General features: G+C 44.4%; 1 long non-coding RNA gene across 1 annotated transcript; it reads right to left on the bottom strand.

The window, feature by feature from the left end:
* Positions 1 to 7902: 7902 nt before the first annotated feature.
* On the bottom strand, positions 7903 to 13214 carry LOC306639929. The gene is made up of 3 exons (XR_013757703.1): positions 13170 to 13214; positions 9166 to 9307; positions 7903 to 8205 (listed from the first exon to the last, which is right to left on the bottom strand). It is a non-coding gene; the product is annotated as an uncharacterized lncRNA (long non-coding RNA).
* Positions 13215 to 23064: the final 9850 nt, after the last annotated feature.

Genomic DNA, 23064 nt, shown 5'->3' with positions numbered 1-23064 from the left:
GAGCCATAGGACCCCAAGAGGAAGATGTTCAGAAGGCTAATGGATCTGAGAGGTGGGAGAGATTGACAGAAATTGATTTTCTAGGCAGATGTTTATTGAGTGTTAACCATGTGGCAGTCACACACTGGGTCCAGTGCTCAGTACTGGAAATCCACACTGGGGTGGTGCTGGGTCCTGCTCAAGGACTCACATTCTACAAGGAGAGTGGACCAACAAGTGTCTTCCCATGTCAGAGGGACCAAGACACATACCAGGCTTAGTGGGGAGCATGAAAGAAGTAATGGTTGACTCTACTGTGTGGGGAAATGGTCAAAAAAAGACTTTAAAAAGGAAGGATCTGAGATGTGAGTCTTGAAGAAATAGGAAGTGTTCACAGGCACACAATGCAGGGACATTCTATGCAGAAGGGACAGCAGTGATAAGCACATAAGGGGGCAGAAGGACCTGAGGCCCCATGGCCTGCAAATAATTCAGTATGTGTAGGGGACAGGGAGGTGGAGAGGAGCGGGATTATGAATTATGACACTGTTGAGATAAACAGAGATCAAAAGGTGGAGAATTTTGAATGCTATGTTAAGTGGTATGAAATATTCTCTGCATAGTGCTATTCACTAAAGAAATTTAAGCCAGGGAAGTGACTATTGAATTTAGAATTTGGGAGTTAGAGTAGCAATTAAAATAATAGGAATAGATGTGATCTCTCAGAAAAATTAATAAATAAATAAAAATATTGAAGACTTATCCCTGAGGTAGGCAAAGAAACTCATAGCACTGTGTCCAGACTTGCCTTTATACCATGTCATTATCATAATAAAAAGCTAACTTCTGTGGAGCACTTATTCCATGCCAGGCTCTATTTTAACCACTATATGTGCATTAGCTCCTTTAATTCTCATAACAACCCTACAAGATAAAACAAAAACAAAAACAAAAAACACTGGGGCCAGGACCTGGAGCTGGAATCTGAACCCAGGTCATAGGACTTCAACCTGATAGAACTTCAGCACTGAACCATGCAGCCTCCCTGTCATGATAGATAAAATTTGTGAGGGCTTTATATGTATCAGGTGCCTTATGTCCAACATCTAATTTGGTCCTCATAATAACTTAATAACAGATGAGAACATAGACACACAGAGGGGCTCATGCAAGTTACTTAACTAACCCAAGTTGGAAAAACTAGTAAGTGGCCAAATTTGATCCAAACATTCTGACTTGATAGGCTGTGCATGTAATGGCTTTGCTTTCTGACTCTGAAAGTGCTCCATAAATACTAGATGCATTGATATGCATATAGTTACAAGAGCAATATTTCTGAGAATGAGTTTCTGTGTTCTTGAGATCCAACCTTTGCCAGGCCAAGCACCCAGATGGTGCTTTGCCACTGAAGCTGAGGCACAGGGTGCAGCATGCCTGGCTCCTTCCCCAACTTGCCTGCTGCTCCTGTAGCTGACCCTTGCAGGGTGGGGTGGGCATCAAAGGCTGCAGGGACTGGGTAAGGGCAGCCTGCAGGTCCTTCATTGGCCAGGCCCCATCAAAGGCGTTTGTGCTGGGCTCTGCTCCACTCCAAGGCTGGGTAGATCAAAGGGCCCTGTGCAGAAGTTGGTTTTCTGGGCAGCCCCAGTTCTGATCATCAATTGTCACTTTGGCAGTGACAGCAGAGAGTCCAACATGACAAGACTGCCACAGTCAAGGCTCCTGGGGCAGACATCAGAGCAGCAGCTCTAAAGGCCAAGAAGCTGCCTGAAGCCCCTCTGGGCCTTGACCCCTGGTGGGAAGAGAGAGAAGAACTAGAGGAGCCCCTAAGGAAAATATTTGGAGCAGGATCACTGAAGTTGCTGCAGGCGAGAAACCTGACCTTGACATTGATATTTCTGCCATTGAACCATGAGATCTGATTACCTCATGTAGCTGGGAAGTACTATTGACACATCTGCACATTTGCTCTCACGTGCATGTGTGCACACACTCATAAACCTGAATCACTGTCCCAGATGTATGTGCATTATAAACATGCAGATTCTCACACAAACACAAACAGAACTGTTCCATATGCTTATTCTCCCTCAAACTCATCACAGTTATCTACATACATATATGTGCACATTTATACATCCCTACACACCCGGACTCCAGTCCACTCTCCACATAGTAATGAGGGAAGTCCTGTCAAAACATGCCTAGAAGCTGGGTACAGTGCTGCCCACCTATAATCCCAGTGACTCAGGAGGCTGAGGCAGGAGGATATCAGGTTCCAGGCTCTCCTGGGCAACTTAGCAAGATCCTGCCCCAAAATTTAAAATTTTAAAAGGTGTGGGCATCAGAGTGGGGGGAGGAGCTGAGGATGTAGCTCAGTGGTAGAGTTTTCTGGGTTCAATTCCTCGAATAACCAAACCAAACAAAATACTATAAAGATGCAAATATATAATAACCACACATACATGCATACTTACTCATTCACTGAGCATATATTCTTTATAATACATTCAGTCAGTTTCTAGGACCTAAGTCAAATATTCCCCTCTCTGAAGGGTAAGTATCATCCTCAAAAATAGGGTTTAAGTGCAGGAATAACCTGTTATGCAGATCTTATTGCCAGTCATTCCTCAACTCCTCTGTAGAAAAATGTAGAAGAAATGTCTAAAATTGTTCCAAACAGGATTTATGTTAGCTCATGTAAAAGACTTCCTGTAAATAAGTTATGAAAAATATCAGCACATTAGATTTCTGTTCATTGAGGAATATTTAGTTGCCAGAAATTTGAACCAACTAGAATATCAATTTACCTCAGAAAATAGGTATTTGATCTGAATCAATAGATTTTTAAAATAGAAAGCCTAAATGTAAATCAGAAATATAATTTGGGAAAACAAAAACACTTTAGTTTAAAAGGCAATTAATTTCAGAATCCATTTAGTTTAAGAGTTAACCAACGAACATAATTAGAACAGTTTTTGGTTTTGGAATTTGAGTCCTGTTCAAGCACCTTCTCATTCATGACCCAAAATCGGATGACTCAGAAAAGTAGTAAAGGAGCCTCTAAAACCAGTCCAGGTATCATCTGGTCTGAGCAATACTCCTGACTCTTCCCTGAGAGGACTAGAGTGGACACTTGTAGTGGACAGTGTTATGGGCCACCCAGTGCCCCATCAGGACCAGGGTTTCTGATAGTATTGGCAATTGACAAGTCACAGAGGAACCTCTTTCCAGGACTTGCCCTCACAGCAGGAAGCCACCTGCCCCATGGCTATACCTCCTCCTTGTGGGCAGCATGCCTCTAATGGCAGACTAATGAGGGGGCCCTTTTGTCCTACTGAACAATAATATAGTGTTGCCTCAGCTCCCAAGACTTCTGTGGGATCAGCTGAGGCCTCTGTCATGACTGCATCACAGAACTTCTCCCCAGTTACCTTCACTCCAGCACAGGTATTCTTAAGAGTGCTCCTCAATTAACCTCCCACCCCCAAGTCCTACAGAGGCAGCAAATATCCCCCAACAACTTGACCTATAGCAGCATCTTTCCTCAATGGGCCTACTTTTCTATATCTTCCTGTCTTTTCCTCACACTGCATACCCAAGCAACAGTAAATGTACTAAAAACTTATCCCTGATTTCCTCATCTCTTACCATCTTCATGGCTAATGCTCTAAGAGTCACTCTTTCCTCTATCCTGGGCCCATCTGCAACTGTCTCCAAAATGGCCACCATACGTCATCTTGATCTCCATAGTCTATTCTCCACACAGTAATGAGGGTAATCCTATGAAAAATAACTTGATCGTGACATTTCTTTGCTTAAAATCTTGCAGTGGTTTTCTATCTTATTAAAATATTCAAAGTCCTTATTATGCCTGCTGGACCTCCATCCTCTGTGGTCTCACCAAGACTGTTCCTGCCTCAGGGTCTTTGTACTTGATGCTCCTCTTTCCTGCAAGGTTGGAACTTACTCTTTCACTCCATTTGGTTCTCTCCCAATGCTCCTTTAACTGAGAGGCTTTCTACAGCCATTGTCTACTACGCCACTGTCTCACACCTGCCTCTGCCCCTTTACTTCCTGACATTTCTTCATAGCACTTATCACCAGGGAACATCTTAAGGTTTGGATATGATGTGTCCCCCAAAGTTCCTGTATTGGTAATGCAGGAATGTTGGGAGGTGAAATCATTGGATTGTGAGAGCTATAACCTAATCAGTCCATTCTACTGTGAATGGACTGCCTGGTGTTCACTGTAGGCAGGTGGGACCTGCCTAGGGGAGGTGTATCACTGAGGTTGTGCCCTGGGAGGTTGCATCTTTCCTATGGCCTCTTCCTCCCTCTTGCTGTTTCCTGGTCAGCCATGAACAGAGCCGTACACTTCTACCATGTCCTTTGGCCATTATGTCCTGCTTCATCTTGGGCCCAGAGCAATGGACTTGGTCTATCATAGATTGAGATCTCTGAAATTGTGAACCCCAAATAAACTTTTCTCACCTCTAAATGTTCTTGTCTGGTATTTTGGTACCAATGATGCAAAAACTGACTAAAACAAACATATTGTGTACTAATTTATGATCTATGTCTACCCAACATGAGTTCATAGGCTTTGACTAACTTGTTACTATATCTCTAGTACCAGGATCCTAGTAGAAAGATAGTAATACCAGAAACATAAAAAGAAGCAAGTAAACTAATCAGTTTAACAAAGTTCAAGATTAAACAATAGATTAGAAAGAATACTTACTAAAAATATAAAATTCAACAGATCTGGGAGAATTGTCAGAGAGTCAGAGAGGAAGTTACTAAAGGGTGTCTATGAGAGGAGTCTGGGCCCTACTTGCCTAGGGTGAACTTGGGGATGGGGAGGGATGAGAGTTTTCCTCTCTAATTCTGGGATCTGGGAACAAGGAGGCCTGTGCTCCGCTTCCTGTCTTCAGTCTGGGAATGGATTTGTCCCAGAATCCTTCTGATATCTACCAAGGAAAGAACAGAAAGATTAGGTGTAGTGACTTGGGACAGGTAGGTCCAGAACTTAACTCAGATCCATTGAATTTGCTGTAAAATGAGGCTGGAGAGTCTACCAAAAGTAGAGCCTAGAACTGTATGGAAAGTAAAAAAGCCACAATATGACATTTGTGTGAACCAATGACCAGAGGTTGGGAATCTGATGTCAAAGTATGACTTGATGACAGTCACTGCCACCTTTCCCCTGTTCTCATCTCATCCCCACCCTATAATCTGATACTATATAGCTCTTCCCCATGCAGATTTCAGATGCTAACATGGGGAGAAGGAAAAGAGGAAGAAATCCATGAACCAAGATTATGTTTCTGTAAACAGAAGACTTTTCAAGTTTATGAAAACTAAATTTCATTTTTGCACAGCTAATCCTGTGGGTTGGGAGATTATGCCAGCCGCCTAAACCTATTGTGATAGAGTGCTAACTGATCTCTCTGCATCTACTTCCTGTCTTTCCAGTAAACCCCAGGGACCAGAGGTAACTTTCAAGAGCATGGATCTGACCATACCTCTACTGGTAAGAATCCAGGTTTTCAAGTACGCATACCTGAGTTCACATTCTGACTCTGTCATATGCCAACTGTGTGACTTTGTGCAAGTTACTCAAACATTGTGAGCTTCATGTTTCTCATTCCATTATGAAATGGAAGACTCCCCAGGGATAGTTCATTCGATGTCATTAGGAGGCAATGAGATGATGCGGGCCTGGGTCCAGATTAAAATTCAGTTAATGATGACCCAACCATAGTGTATCATGGTGTCTATTACCTCTTTGGCTTGTGCGTGTGATTCTCCTCTCCTTCTTCCCAAAAGGAAACCAAAACCCTCATCCTTCTATAATTTATCTTGGAGGCATAAATTGGGGTACCTCCCTTGTGCCCTCCCACATGTTAAATTTAGGAGTTTCACAGGGGTACCTTCAGAACTTCAAGCTCAGCCTAATCATAGCAGTTAGCTCATATTATCTGATGACTTGTCTATGTTCTTAAAGTTCAGAGATAATGCTTGATCCCCATGTCCCGTTATAACCGTGAGCTTCCCAAACCCAGAGAGGGCCCAAGGGGTGAGAGAATCTCTTCTTAAAGGCAATTGTCAGAAGAGGGGTCAGAGGTCAGGTTAAGGAAGTGATGGGCTTGGAGTGTTGCCCAGAATTCCTTTGAGAGTCCTCCATCCTGACCCATGGGCCCAGGGTAGCCTGGCATCCCAGCAGGCAAGGACACAGGGTTTCCAGGTCAACTTTCATCTTTGCACATAGTATTTGTCCCTTTGATCCTTGAGCAGATCAAACAAAGCTCACTAATCAATGACTTCCCTCCTTGCCTTTCAGAGCAGATCATCAAACACTGCCTGCATCTCTCCCCGTTTCCCTCCTGCTCTGCCTGTTTCCAGTCAGAGGTATGTGCTCAGGCCCAGCCTGTGGCTCTCCCATCACCCCCACCCAGGTAGTGTAGGCATGATTGTCTGTTTAATTTCTTTAATTCACATCAATATAGAGAAATATAGGACTCCTTGGCGGATACATCCTGGTTGCTTACCTTTTGGCTGGGCCCTTGGACAACGTGGATTGAAGCATACACCATGGTTCCTACAGGTTGGTCTAGGAAACACCTAGTAATGAAAGAACCAGGAGAAAGATGAACAGGGTGGGTTACCAAGCAAAGATGAATCTTTCTACATTTGTTTCCCACTTTTTGTAACTGGAATATTATTTCCTATACCATCTACCTCTCAAGGCTGAATTGAGAACATAGACAGTTCATCGATGTCAAAATTCTTGAGCAAGTATGCACTTGTACATATAGATGTTCCTTGCCTTACCATGGGGTGAGGTCCAAATAACCTTACTGGAAGTTAAAAATACTGTAAGTCAAACATGCATTTGATACACCTCACACCAAGCATCACAGCTTAGCAACACCATGAAGTAGAGTGTCACTATTTATTTACTTTTTATTTTATTTCCCTTGTGGTCATGGGGCTGACTGGGAACTGTGGCTCACTACCCTACCCAACATTGCAAGAGAGTGTCATGCATACTGTAACCAGGGAAAAGAGCAAAGTGCAAAATGTGAAGTACGATGTCTATTGAATGTGTATTTCTTTTGTACCAATATAAAGTCAAAAACTCATTAAGTTGAACTATTCTAAGTTGAAGACCTTTGTTGGGTTCATTTAGTTCTTCTTGTCCTTACGTATGTGGCTCAGGCAAGGTTTCTGGAAGGATCAGGGTGAGCAATCTTCCTGATTTGCTCAGGACTAGGGGATTTCTTGGGATACAAGACTGTTCTGAAACCAAGAAAATCCCAGGCAAACCTGGGTAAATTGATCACCCTACATAGAGGCAGCACTCAAGGGGGTCTATTATGGGCCAAATTGTGTTTCTCCAAAATTCTTCTGCTGAAGCCCTGATAGAATACCTCAGAATGTGACTGTACTTGGAGGCAGGATCCTTAGAGGGGTGATTAAGTTAAAATGAGGTCATCAGGATGGGTTCTAATCCACTCTGACAGGTGTCCTTATAAGAGAAAATTGAGGGATAAGCACACAAAGATAAAAGACCATGTAAGGGCACCCCGAGAAGAAAGCCATCTGCAGGCTAAGGAGAAGCCTCAGGAGACACCAAACCTGCTAGCACCTTGAACTTGAACTTCTGGTCTCCATAATTATGAGAAAATAAATTTCCGTTGTTTGAGCCACTCAGTCTGTGGTATTTTCTTATGGCAGCCCAAACAGACTAATGCAGTGCCCTTGAAGAAAGAGCAGTAATAAAAGCTAACAGTTTGGGGCAGTAAACTGACATATATTAACACATTTAGTCTTCATAAGAACTCTATGTGGAAGCTATTATAACTTATTCTCATTTTACAGAGGAGAAAACTGAGGCACAAGGAAGAAAAGTAACCTGCCTTAAAATTATAACAAGTAATTGATAGGAGTGTCATTCTGAGACCCCAGAGAGCACAGCACAAGGCCAGCATTTAAGTGCTGACATTTAAGAGAAGCAAAACCAGGGCCTTAAGGGGAAGCCCAGCAAACATGAAGATGAGTTAAAATGGGAGCAAGGTGAGGAGAGATGCCACATCCTGCACACCACTTGGCTGCCACCACATCTGAACCTCCTGGAGATGTGGCAGCTTTCTCAGGAGCTGAGCTTCAGCATTTGGAATTCTGCTGGATCATTTGGAAGGAGAAACCACTTCTAGGATCAGTCTGCGAAGGAGAGAGGGAAAGGGTTATTTTTTTGTTTGTTTCCCTCTGATGTCCTTTTCTCATTGACCATGGAGCACTCCATAGCAAGCTAACTACCCTTCTGAACTTCCAGAGTTCATCACCTCAGACCTACCCTCAACATGAGTATACCCTAGAGCAATGTAGGGTACAGAGTGAAACTGCTAAGGACAGATTGTGGAAGCCCTAACACCCAGTGTGATGGCATTTGAAGGTGGGGGCCTTGGAAGACCATTTGGTCACGATGAGATTAGTGTTCATATAAGAAAAGATGTTTAAGTCTTGTGAAAACACAGAAAGAAATTGGCCATCTGCAGGTTGGCAAGAGCATTCACTAGAAAACAAATCAACTCCCCAGCTTTTACAACTGTGAGCAACACACTTCTGTTGTTTATATAGTACTCAGTCTAAGGTATTTTGCTACAGCAGCCCAAAGGCTAAGCAAACTAATACAGAGACCCACATACCATAAAGCTAAATATTTAGAAGTTACACATAAGGAACACAAACTGAGAAATAGAATGTTTCTACTCTTCTATCTTGTCAAACACACTTTGTTATGACCTGAAAGGCCACATTAGAATTTAGAACTCTCAGGACTTCATGCTACGCCAGGTCAGGTAGGGTAGCCAGAATAGAACCCCAGCCTCTGGCCTCTCCCACAAATTAGCCCTAAACCCTGAGTAGTCTCACGTGTCTACCTGTGGGAACCAAGGTCTGTTCACAATCCTCACAATCACCCCTTGGTCACATTATGGGCCGAGGGACCACACACTGATCAGTGGGCTGCCTTCAGGGAGTGCAGGTCACTGCAGGCTCTTGAAGCACATTCAAGGTTACAGAGGATGGGAATTGTGGTGCCCACATGCCCATCACATGATCTGCAAGGAGAAGTTGGGGACACTAGATTGTTACAACCCTTTTACCCTTTAAATTCCTTACTTTAAGTGGGGTGGCATGGTGGGCCAGAGTGCAGCCCTTGAAAGTGTGGGCCCCACACCAACATTCTTTGTTGCCTGCATCTGAAGAGAAGTCCTCTCAGGAAAACAGGTCCCATGTCTGTGATATGGCATCTCATCAAAGTCTAGAATGGTTCCAACCAAGAGAGAGAGAAAGGAGGAGCCAGCTAAGAGATTTGAGAAGGACACAGGAGTCCAACAAAGCCGGAGTTGAACTGTGCAGCTGGGATCCACAGTCCATTCTTCTAGCACTTTGCAATGTTGCTCACCAAGAGCAGTGTTCAGGGGAGAGAGCCAGAGTAGGGTCAGTCAGGAAAGCTTGGATGAAAGGCAATTCAGGACACCTGTGAGAGGCCTCTCTCAAGAATCTGAACTCAGCTATCCTCCTGCTTACTAGATTGTGCCCCACTCATTAGAGCAGTGTCTTGTCTTCTTCTTGTGATGATAATAATAACAGTAGTAAGTGTTCCATGTACATTAAAGAAAGATGAACACACAAACAAGGAAGCATTGTCATATTAGTCATACTTACAAACATTAACAGCTTACACCAAAGAACAAGCAGACAGGCTTGGAGAGAAGGGGATGGTTGGAGGCGACAGAGCTCAGGATTGAATCTCCGTGCAGCTGGGTTGCGGAGTCCCAGTGCATTTTAATTGCAGCACATTGAGGCTATCTGTAGCGCTACTAAATTATGTCTGTTCATTTAGTCAGGCATTTATTAAGAGTGTTCTGTGCCAGGTATTGATTAGCTGCCAGGATAGAGATGTGGACAAGATCCTTCTCTGCTCAAGTTGCTCACAGGTCACAGGGGAAATGTGCAGGTGAACTATGAAAGTAGCAGATGAGCAGTGCCAGTAATAAAGGCTACAGAAATGCAGGGAGGACACAGAGGATGGTCAGCAGGAGAGGGTTCCACTGGACCTTCAAAGCTGAGCAGGAAGTGGCAAAAAGAGAGGGGAGACAGGATGTGCAGAGGTGGAAAAATGCGAGTGTGAACCCCCCTGAACATGGAACATGGGTGGGGTTTGGAGAGTGCAATTTTCAGATTTTGGAAAGTCTGGTTAGAGATGAAAGAATTCCCTTTAAGATCAGAAATGACCAGACCAGATATGTGCTGTGATTTGTATCCTGCATGTTCACTTTGTAATGAAATGACCTTTTTCCTGGCCTCTGTCCCTTGCCCTGTCTTTGGGCCACTTTCTAGGCCTAGTGCCTTGTAGAATGCCTGACATTCATTTGCTAAATGTGAATGAATAAATAAATGAATGAAAAAGGAAACACACACACAAATCTGCTACCTGATCACATCCTGCTACTTTGACGTTCTTTTTTCTGAACTGTTTCTGATTTTAGTTGAGGATTGAATGTGGGCTCTGCACACAGGCCCCGAGGCTGTACGTCTGTGTGTATATGTTTTACATCAGCCAAACCAAATAAACAAACACATGGCAGAACCCCAGGCATGTGGCTCCTTCATTTGGCACAGCCAGCTGGCACGTGGCTGCCCCTCCCCAGACTCCGCAACACCTCCCCTTAGAATCAGGATGCTGCCTTAAGGGATTTGTAAACCCCTAGCCCTCCCCTTTTCCAGTAGCAGCAGGACTCCAGGCACACACTGATATACCCCTTTTAATTAGGAATTTGAAATGACTTCTGTCCTGAAACTCTTTGGAGAATTGGTTGGTGGCCCCCTAAGACAACCAGGACTCCACCGATAGGGCAGTGACCAAGGTACCAGGCAGGGAATAGGGATCTGACTCCACACCCCCAAATGAGCTTCTTACTTCACCAGGCTCCTTCCAACTGGACCAACTGCTCATTCCCTCTCACAGTTCTGGGGAACCTTACAGTTTCCTTTTGGGGATGCCCAGTTCATCAAGGGTCCCATATCTAAATCAGTGTTCTTGGTATTCACCTCTACCTCAGACACTAAAGTCTTCCTGGATTTCCTCAAATCAGTCAAGTACAGTCTTTATTTCCAAGGGCCCCAGTCAGAGAAGGGGACTCGTTCTAGACTTACTCCTCCCTCATCCCAATGCTTTACTAACCCATGTCCTCCTTCCTGTCCTCTCTGCTACTGTCCTATTCCATGTGCATCTCATCGTCTGGAGTTGTAAAACAGCCTCCTACTGGTCTCCTTGCCTCCACTCTCTTCTTTTTAGAATTCCTTCTTTCCAGATACCACACTGATCTATCTCAATTACAGATTCAATCCAGTCAACATTCCCTTACCGAAAATAAGCAAAAAACCTTCAGTGGCTCCTACAGAACACATCGTGTGTTGTTCCTCACTCACTATATCATACAACTCCCACATTTTTGGGATCACTGAGAACAAACACTGCATTTCCCAACCTCTCCTTGCAGCAAGGTGTGTCTGTGACACGGTTCTGATGGATAGCAGTTACCTTCAAATGGAGTATGAGATTTTAAGTAGCACTCTTAAAGGGAAGTAATGTTCTCTTTGTCATCTTTTCTTCCTCCTTGTAGGATAAAACACAGAGGTGATGACTGGAGCTGGAGCAATCATCTGGGGCTATAAAGTGACCTTAGCAGCAGAGGTCATGCATAGCAAGAGAGAAACACACCATGGTACACCACCCCAAACCTGGCTCTTCCTTCCAAACATTCACAAGAAAAAACTTCTATCCTTATTAAGCCACTGCTATTTCAGGGTTTTCTGACACTCCAGCTGATCCTAATTCTAATGAATTATCACTTATAGCAGGGGTCTGGAACACAAATGCCATGAGGAGCCAGGTGGGCAACATAACCAAGGGATGCCTTCAGGGAGCAGAAGACTAGGAATGGATTTGTTTATTTATTCATTTTTATTTATTGAGTCATTCAACTTTTCATTTAACAAGGATATGTAAAGTCCTGTTATGTACCAGACACTCTTAGGCACTGGGAGAGCAAAGACAAATTGGACCAGGTCCAGTCTTAGAGTAATTCCAGGTCTGGATGGGGAAGACAACATTTTAAATAGATAAATACTGTAAAGTGTTATGGAGACTGGAATGACTGGTGCACAAATAGCAAAAGAAGTTAAAAAAAAAAAAAAAGAGCAAAGTCAAGTCTAAGGACCTGAAAACAAAAACTTCAAAGAGGAAGTAACCCCTCCCTCCTGGGGCAATTCTTCCCTTTCAGTGAATTGCAAGCAATTTGATAGAATAGAACCCTTGTGAGCACTTGCAGAAGGTAACAGGCAGGGGCAGTGGTCCAGCCTAAGGATTTCTAGATTTGGTCTAGGTTAGTTCTCCAGCCTGTTGTCCTCACTGAGTGCTTTACAGAATTGGTTAATACTGGGGAACTTTGGCTCCTTTCTGACAGCACCACCCTAACAAACCTGAGGTTTTGGGACTGCAGCCATGTCTAAGGGTATGTCACATAGTATGACTTCCTTGAATTTTGGTGAAAAGATTTCCTGAGAATTTCTGTGTTTCCACTGCTCTGCTCCAGCACCCCAAGCAAAAGGTCCTGGGGTTCAGGTGATATTCAAAATACAGAACAATCTAGAGTTGCACAGGACTGACCACTCAGGTCCCATCAGTGTATGAACCCACTGTACATCAACCCTGCCAGAAAGAGACTTTTGTAAATGACTTCATAAAAGTGACTTACTCACTTGCATTTTTATTAGCATGAAAAAAGAATGTTGGAAACAGGCAGGAATTACAAAGCAAAAGTCACAGATGGTGGCCTCTCACTAATTTCCACTTTGCACTCGTTGCTACTTAATCGTAGCATGCAGCCCTACTCAAATATCACTGGAGAGCAGTGGCTGGGCACAGGATAGCAGATCAAACCGTCATTGTGCCTCCGTGGCTTCCCTGAGGGGCTCCCTGCATACTGGTCCTTTTCACTCTTCAAATGCAGTTCCCGATCCCCACTGCAGACTCTGCGTGACTCTGCCCTGTCTGTCCATCTTTTACAATTTCTTGCACTCCAAATTGTCCTAAGATAACCACGGGGAACACATACCTGACATATTTTCCCCTCTGAAGTGCTCTCCTCACGGGAAAACTCTCTTCAAAGAATGCCTTCAGAGAATAGAAAAGAACAAGGCGGAGCTACATTTGTCAGCCGATAAGGACCTTAGAAATAACTCCTCCAGCTGCTCATTTCTAAAAGTGGAAAGCTGAGACCCAGAAAACTGGAGTGGTTTGCCTAAAAGCACACAGAACACTTCGCAACATTCTTCAGCAATTTTAAGTGTGTGTACTTTCCAATCCCTTTCTCTGCTTTCACCTCGTAAACATATTTTGAACAGATGGAAGAGTCAGTCCACCACAGTTAACCCCACAACCCCAAGCTCGCACATAGTCCCCACGGTAAGGGGGCTACTTAGGGGTCAGAGCCTTCTGGGAGCCTCTGTGACCAAGCATGTCAGGAGACCAGAATGGGTCTGGAAAGTTAGGTGGCAGGAGGACCTGGAGGATGTGGGGGATGGGGTTGGAGAAGCAGCAGGAGCCCAGGTGATGGGAGGGGGCTGGGCTTTTCTTTCCTGGTCTGGAAGCTTTGAAACTCTTGGGCCCAGTAGGTGGGCAGCAGAGTTGGGAGCATTAGCATTTGTTTTTCCACTTTGATCCTTTGTCTTTCTTGTTGGCAGGAGCCTGACTCCTCTGAGAGGAAGGAGGGGGACACCTTGATTGATCTGAAGAAGAAAATGAGCATGAGAATGTGTCTTCAATAATATGAAACCCAGTCTCTTGTCAAAGCCCACTGATTGGATCATCAGCGCTCCATGAATCATTTCCTGGCCCTTTTTACTCTCTCAATTTTCCTCATCTTCAAAATGGGAGGGTTGGACTAGTTCAGAGATTTTCAAACTTTACCTTTTTTTAGTGTATGCACCTCATTTGGGGGGTGCGGTGGAGGTGTCAATTAATACCCAGAATTCCAACACTCACCAAGCAAAGCACAGCCTTTGCCCTAACTGGAGTTGGAGTCAGGGATCCAGTATGTTCCACCCCATCCTAGGGGCAGCTAACTCCCAGGTCCCAGCCTAATCCCTGGAAGCAGCTTGAGAACCTCTGGACTAGCTGACCTTTCAGAGTCCTTCCCATTCCCCTTTACAATTCTAGATTTCTCTCAGAGGGAACTGATCTACATGCAGCATTTATTTGGTGCATTCCTCCATCTTGCTGATATCTCTTCTCTCTAATTTTACAACTAACCCTATGAATTAGGGAGGGCAGGGACTCTGGTCCATTACAGAAATGAGGCGACTGAGAGTCGGGAATGGCACATGATTCACTCAAGATGTGGAGCAGACTCTGCCATCTTTCAAGTCTCATCCCCTATTGTATTGCCATGCGGATACCACCCACTCTAGCCATACACCCAATGGCCTCTTGCCATCTGGTTGTCTCCTGCAGACCCAGGATATTGGGCCAGATGTAAGGGGCAGGTACAAGGCTGGAGAAGAGGTCACATTCTGATATTGGAAGACAGAACCAAAGGGCAGGTACTTACTCTAAGCTTCCCTGGGATGATGGTGTTTTCCCTGAGAAGTCTGTCAAAGAGCGCCAGGAAGAGGCAGACACTTGGTTGAGAGGCTGCAAATTTTCTCAAGTCTCTTTCCACCCTGTGACAGGCCCAAGTTCAGATCTCTGAAGTACATTGGGTTTCACCATACACCGTGCACACTGTGCTGTGCTCTGGGGCATCAGAAATGAACAAGGACACCCCTGCCCCGGAACATTTGGAAATCCAAATAAACTGAATAGGACTCCTGGGACCTAAGTCCCTGCCACCAGAATGTATGTGGAATTCAGAACCAAAAGTGGTTAAGAGGATTCTTGTCCCTTTAATCTTTATTCTTATTCTTTGTTGTCCACTGTCCTGATCATGATTTTGAGACCTGAAATTATTCACAGTATATGCTATCTTTCATCCACAATTGCTCAATTTTACTGACTTCATCAGCTGTGAGTACTACTCAATTGTATTTACATTGCTTCAGCCTTTTCCGTCCTTGTTTGCCACTGAACTAGCACGTGAAGAAGCGACTTTAGTAGAATAGAACTAGACTATTATTCTCCTCAGTGCTGTGCCCCATTAATAACCATGTTCCAAGGGAGGATTCAATTACAAGAAACAATACATTAAACATATTAAGATGCATCAGACACATAACAGGCACTCATTATTTGTTTGCTATTATTATCAGACATACATATGTGTAAATGTGTATGTATATATACACATACATATTTCAGAATATATATACACATATATTTATATATCCAAGTTGACAGTTACCTGGAAGAAGAGAAGAAGTTCCATTATTCCAACTCCTCCTTGACTCTCATTATCAAGTAGTCGTTTGACTATGGCAGCTGTGGTTTGGACTGTCATCTACATTCTACTACTATTGTTTTGCCTGCTTAGCACTTTTATTCCCACCCCAAGTCTGTCATGCCTGCTCATCATTCTTGACACCACACTTACCTGAAACTGTCCATGGAAGCAGAGATATTTCCATTTCTCATTCAATTTTAATCATACACAGAGGACATCACGAGGCCAATTCCCCATTCAACGAATGTTTCAAGCACTTCCTCTGTGCATGGGGCTAAGGCTACAGAGAGAAATAAATCATAATCCCTGCCCTCTAGAAACTCCCATATATAAGCAAATAGGCATTTTAGCCTCATCCACATGTGAATAAAGTGTCCTCTTGTATGTGGCAGGTGTTCCTTGACATGCCAGTTAAAATAAAACTGCCCCACCCAGAAAGATGAACCAGCAACAACTCCCACTTTTTTCAGAATCAAAACGAAGTTGCATAGTATTTATTTCAGGTTAGAGAGTTGTTTAAGAGCTGTTAGCTCATTCCCTTTACCACGACCTATGGGCAAAACAAATTTTCCCATTGGTTTTGAGGAGAGCTACATGACCTGTTTTAGTAGAAGTGACAGTGTTTCAGTTCTGATCCCAGGGTTTGAGGAGCATTGTATGTTTCTACTTGCTCCCCCAAGAGCTTCCTTCTTCTTGAGAAAAACACATCCCAGATAACTGCTACACTACACCATGGCCCCCTATACCACTACCGGTCTGTGTTGTTTAGACCTGAACTTGATTCCACCACAGGTGGGTCATGTTTGCTCTTCACTCATTACAGAGCTGTCCCAGTCACAAGCAGAGGCATCTGATAGAAAGCAATGTTTATTTTCTATGTGTTTAGGTCCTATGGTTGTTTATTACTCAGGAAATGCTAATGGATCCTGTATTCATGATCCTTTGCTCAATATGACTTGACCTACCCTCTCTAGCCTCATCTTCTGGTTGTACCAAACAACTCATCTGTTCCGAGCACACTATGTTCATTCAAGTTTCCATGATGTTCCTTGTGAAGTTTCTTCTATCTGAAATTCACTTCTTTACCTACTCATCATTCAAGACCAGAATCAAATTATCAAATTTTAGTTTCCCTTTGATGACTTTCCTGACCCATCTTTCTTTATATCAAAGAAAAAAAAAAAAAAAAAAAAAAGAACCAAAACTAAAGTGAATAATTGTCAACTCACTCAGGGAATAATGGCTGGGTGCTGCTGTGTTGATAACATTTGGTTACCACAACCAAAAAGAACAACTCAGAGGAGGAAAGATTTATTTTGGTCAATGTTTTCAGAAGTCTCAGTCCATGGTCACCTGACTCCATTACTCTGAGCCTGAGGTGAGGCAGAAAATCATGGTGGAAGGGCATGGCAGAGGAAAGCTTCTCAGTTCATAGCAGCCAGGAAAGAGAAGCGGGGGTGTGTGTGTGTGGGGGGGGGGAACAAGAACAGATATTGTCCCCAAGGTCACATCCCTAGTGGCCTACTTCATCCAGCCATGCCCTGCCTGCCTATTGTTTTCACCACTTCCCAGTAAGTCTATTCAAATTATTACTACATCAAATGTATTAATCCACTGGTGAGATAATAGTCCATATGAACCAATCATTCCACCTCTGAATGTTGCTGCATGGATAAGACATTAGATTTTTTTTGGTGACATTCTAGGTCCAAATTGTAATAGGTGCCTTCTCTATGGCAAACTCCTCTATGTGCCACCTGAGCCCTTTATCCAAATCCACTATAAGACCCTTATTCCTTTACACTGCAATTAGGAGACCAGCTCACAACAAGCCTTTACCTCTTACAGAGCAGAGGTAGTCTCTTTTAGCTCTGTAACTGGGTATGAGGACAAGCATACCCAGTTGAAATATCATCGGTATTCAATCTTCTGGCAAACAGCAGTTGACAGATATGTGGTCAATTCAATTCCCTGGCAGACAGGAACAGAGGTCAGAGGGACCCACAGCTGGAACTAATGTTGCTCCCACCTGTGGGTCTGGCTCTGCCCCAGTTCCAAAGTAAGACAGGAAGTCCTTAAGCAGCTTTGGAATCCAGTCCAGTGAGGCTTAGTGTTGATTCCGCCTGTTCGCTGGCCTCATCTGTGAGTCATTGCCTCAGGGCTGAGTTCAAGATTCCACAGATTTCCCTGAATCTCCTCTGTTGGTCTGGTCTGAGAGGTGCTTGTGTTAACCACCAGGCTTCCGTGCTGCCCTCCTCATCACCTCCACTAGCTGAGGCATCTCTAGAGAACTCAGGTGTTGAGCTGGTTCTTCTTGTTAAGTGCCATTTGGTACAGTACTAGACTATTTAGTTCCAAGTTCTGGTGACTTCCCCAGTCACCACTTACCTCTAAGGGAGCTGGGCTTTCCTGCGTGTTCTTGCCAATGCCCTCTCCGGTTACATTCTCCTGATTTCCACTAGATGCCTGAGGTCTGATCCTGAAGCCAGCTGCTTTAGACATTGACAATGTAGTGTAAAATCTCCATTAGGATTTGGTGACTTAGTACCATTAAGCATTCCACTCTTAGAGGGCAAGGGCTTTATTCCAGAATGTAGATAGAGCTTGTCTTATGCCACTGAAAAAACGTAATTGAATAAATGGAAAGATAAATGCTCAGACTCAGACTCTGCCTTTCACAGAATAAGAGAACAGAGTGAACACAGCCATTCAAAATTTTAGTCTTACATCTTAGTTTTCTCGCTCTCTTATTCTTCACCCTACACAATAAGCTTCTCTTGCTGATCCTAGCAATTTCCACGTCCATCCTTCTCCATCAGCTGCCCCTAACTTCCAACCTCCCACTGTTTTCCTGTCCTCTCTATTTTGGCCAGTCCCTTCTGGTGCAGGTCTATGTCGATGGATGTGCCCACTGTGAGGCATGTGCTTATCTTCTGGGCAATTTTAAAGCCCCCATCCTTAAGTCTTCCCCTTGCCAGAAGCCCCTGGATATCTACTCTGACCCTTTATTTTGTCTCCAGGGCCAACCTTGTCTCAACTCTCCAACATGATCAGAAAGTGCTGACCCAAGGTATTTTGGCAGTTTTAAAAGGAGAACCTTTGCCTTCAGCTCCTGCATCTTAATCAGTTATGCCCTTGGCCTATCCCATCACACTGTGACAGCTGAGGGGAGGGGACCCAAGGCAGCTTTGGTGGAACTCAGCACTTTCCCATTTCCTTCTAATGCCGTGATGAGTAACCTTGCTTTGTTGCTAAATTCCAAGATAGGACAGAGAAAGGGAGAAAACTCAGGCATCGCTCCCTTCCCCGACTTTTGATCTCTTCCTCACAGGACTCTGAGCAAAAGATTGATTCTGCCAGGAACTCTCCATGCCAGATCTTGAGAAGGAGAATGAAGTCTGAGGCTACACCCTCGGTGAAGCAAGAGGAAGACCCCTTCAGAGGACATGCAGACCTGTAGATCTGGGACTGGTGAGGGCTTCACAGGGACACCTGGGGCAGACAGCATGGGCCACCCCTCTCCTGTCCTCAAGAAATAACTCTGGATCCTAGTTACCTGCAGATTCGATGGCCTGCTGACAAGCCCCAGTTCAGGGAGCAGCCTGGCTGGCAGGAAAAAACACAGAAGAGGAGAGCAACTTCACCTATCTCAGAATCTTGGGAACCAAAGAACCAGAGGTACTTAGCAATCCAGCTAATCCCCTCAAAAGCCCCGTAGGAGGGCATCCTATTTTAGAACACCACAGGTACCTCGTTGCATCCCAGAACCATACACAGAATCTACATATTATGTTCTCCCATAAATTGAGCTGAAACCTGTCTCTATGTCAGACAGTGTGTTAAACAGTCTCTCTGCTCTTCCATCTGAGCTCCCACAGTGCCCCAGCTTTGGGAGGGCCTGGAGTACCCCCAGGTAGTCTAATCATTCCTTCGTTTACTACTATACTCTTCTAAAGCAGCCTATTTCTCTTTAAATGTCCCTCTGGGGCTCAGATGAGTGTCTGATAAAAAGATAAAGTCAGGAGTTTGGAAGCACATTTTAGGACATTAATACACCCAGATGTCTTCAAGGCATTTACTTTTGCCCTGACCTAAAGGGAAGCGTCACCCAGCCTAAGTTTTCTAGGCCCCTCCAACTCTGGGTCACTTCAGGACTTGGACAGCCCAGGGCAGCCCCCACCCCACAGTCACCCCCACTCCACATCTATACATGCTTCTCATCTCTCACACCCCTTTGCCACGGGGGCTGCCTTTTTTTACATGCAAATTTCACATAAAATCCTTCAAATGAAAACAGGTACTTTTCATTTCACTCCCATAAACAGACACTTTCTAAATATTTAGACATCTGTATATAATGCCCTTAAACTGTTTGTTCTGAAGCATAAATAGGTATCTCCGTGTTTGAGTTAGTGTCTGATATGTTTCTCATTTAAGGAGAAAACATAAAAAATAATTGGAATAACTACAGCCAGGAACAATGCTTACGCAGCATGTCAGTGTCTTTTATTGTGTCTTAAAGGGAAAGCTTCAATTGTAAGATCCTAACTCTCTCCACCAAACGGAACCACAGCTTTTGCTTGTTAACCCTTCCCAGTGTCCACTGGCCTCCAGGAGAGGGCACCCATGAAGGGCTCTCTGTTCTAGCGCCTCATGTGCAGCCCGGGTGCGTCCATGCTGCTCGGGGCAGTACATCCATCCTCATTCTTCCACCCCAATTTCTCACTAAAGGGGACAAATTCCTCTTTTATTTCCAAAGCACGATTCCTTTCTGGGCTGATTTCATGCTCTCCAAAGAGCCAGTGAGATGAGGAATAAGGATATCAGTACTGTAGATTTGCCTTTCAAGTTTTGTTTTCTCAAAGTTTCTACCAGGGAAGTCTGTGATGGCCCATCCACTATAAGTGGGTCAAGACATTCAGTTTGGGAAGTGGGCAAAATCAGGGAGCCAATTTGGATAGAGACCCAAGGAGTTTTCTCCAATCAGCTTAAAATACATTTTTAAAAAATTTCCATCTCTCTTAAGTGGTCTAACCTACAGTATGAAGAGTGATGAGGTAAGTCTTACCCCAAACTCTTAGTACCAAACAGGATATTCCCAATGCCGGAGGCTCCTCTCTGAGTACAGAGTTTCATTCTTATTATACTTTAAAATGGAACTTACACAGACAGTCATTGATGAATGGTGTTCTAGGCAATTTAAGTCCCTGTATTATCTATAACAGCCCCATCACGGTGCTGTCCAGGCTCTGCCTGGCCCTCCCAACAGTGGCAAATTTTCCACCTCAGGAACAGTTTCTTCCATTGTTGATCAGCTCTGGCTGTTAGAACCATTTTTGTTTTTTTAACAGACTAAAATTCCCCGTGATGTCCACCCATTGGTCCTATTCATCTGTTCGTTTACTTATCAAGCATAAAATGAAACCCAGTTGTGTAAGACACTCTGCTGGATGCTTGAGATTAAAATAAAAATGAGGAAGTTTCTATTTCTGCAGAATCAGTTAGGAAAACAGACACAAAAGCCAGTAATTTCAGCTTAGTATGAAGACGACTGTGATAAGGCAGTGAGCACCCGTGGAGGATCCATTTGCATCTGGAGGACAAGGGTGCTCCGTGCAATCTTGCAATCCTGCTTTCACAGGGTGACCCTATCACCTCCAGAAGGTAGGGAGTAGAACAGACCATGCCTGAAGAACAGAGCCCTGGGGCTGAGGAGAGCCCAGAATCCATGAGAATCCAAACACATGCAGAGAAGGAGCAGGACTCTCCTTCCTGATGGAGAAGTAGCTCCAAGATGGACAGCGATACCTCCATTCTGTACCCCTCCCCTGTCTCAAAGCAGCAGCCAGAGGAATCCTTCTAAAACGTCAGATCAAGTCAGTTCTCATTACATAACCATCCCTGGGCTTCAGAGCACCCAGCGGAAAAGTCAAAGCATTTACAGTGGCCAGTGAGGTCTACACAATCTTGCCTTCTTTACCTTTCTTAGTTCATTTTCTGTTGCTAATAACACATTACCAGACTGGGTAAGTTAAAAAGAGGTTTATTTTGGCTTATGGCTCTGGAGGTCCAAGGTGGCACAGGACATCCTGTGGCAAGAGACAGGGACAGCATATGTATCCCTATCCTCTGGTCCCTCCCTCTACTTATAAGGCCAACAACCAATATTCAATCCTGGGGGCTCCACCCCAATGACCCCCTCTATCCTAATTTATTTTCCAAAGGTCCCACTTGTAAACATCATAGTCAGATTGAGTTTGAATCTTCTTAATACCTCACAATGGGAATGAAACTCCAAGATGAGTTTTAGAAGGAACAAACCATGTTCAAATCATTGTATCACCTTTCTGATCATTCTTTTGGGAGATTTCCCCCCTGGATCCCCCTCTTCTCAGTCACACTGGTCTCCTTTCTAGAATGTTCCTGGCATGTTCCTACTTTGTGACCTTAACATTGGTTGTTCCCTAGGCCTAGGACACTTTTCCCAGGTATCTGTGTGGTATACCCCTTCCCTCCCTTACTTCAAGTCTTTGTTCAGTGAGTTCCCAAGGAAACAGGATGAGAGAGTCTAGCACACAGGATACTTATTAAAGAGTACCCTTGGGATCAATACCTGTGAAAAGGAGGGGAAGAAAGGAGAAGTGGTGGAAGGAAATGTCTAGCTGTGATGCAGACCCAGGACAGCCTGGGCCAACCCATTGGGAGCTGTGGAAATAAAAGGGCTCTTCACAGTCAGGTGGAGTGGCACACACCTGTAAACCCAGCAGCTTAGGAGGCTGAGGCAGGAGGATCATGAGTTCAAAGCCAGCCTCAGCAACAGTGAGGCACTAAGCAACTTAATGAGATCCTGTTTCTAAATAAAATAGAAAATAGGGCTGGGGATATGGCTTAGGGGTTGAGTTCCACTGAATTCAATCCCTAATACCCTCCCCCCCAAAAAAGGCTCTTCACAGTGACCTGGTAGGGCTGGGATGACCAGGCCATCACCCCTTCTGCACTGATCAATCACTTAACATAGGCTCCATGGGCAAGGCATGACTTTGGCCAAGGGGACCTCTGAAGCAGAGGCAATCCCTGAAGAGATGTCTGAAAGCCCTCTGCCAAGAGCACTCTCAGCAGCAGAAGCAGTAAGCACTTCACTGAGCAGGGAACTCAGAGGCACTTCACATGCCCACACTGCCCGAACCATCGAGCTTGGCTTTGGCCTTGACTTTTCATTCAGTACATCAGTCACCCATTTCTACCTTAGCCTGAGCTTATTTGGCCATGGTCCAATACTTGTCTAGCTCTTCCTGACCCTTCCACTTGGGAGACAGGACAGAATCACTAGTCCTGGCTCTGAGATCACTACTTCGGACCTCAATTCCCTAGTGTTTTAGCCATTAATTGTCACTAATGGCTTAGAAAGTATAACTCTGTTCATCATCTGGGTCCTCCTTGGACGTTCACCCCAGTGGGGATAAAGTTTAATTTCCATGCTTATGGGCTCTGTGTACTGAATCCACTCTTACAGTCACTCTGCAGCCCAGTAAAATTCTTGAGCCTTTTCTCTGTTCAGTAGGGTTGAGTCTGG

The sequence above is a fragment of the Sciurus vulgaris genome (assembly GCF_902686455.1).
Source record: "Sciurus vulgaris genome assembly, chromosome: 11".
Classification (NCBI taxonomy): domain Eukaryota; kingdom Metazoa; phylum Chordata; class Mammalia; order Rodentia; family Sciuridae; genus Sciurus; species Sciurus vulgaris.
The sequence above is the reverse complement of the archived record's forward strand: the minus strand, read 5'-3'. Positions and strand labels throughout refer to the sequence as shown.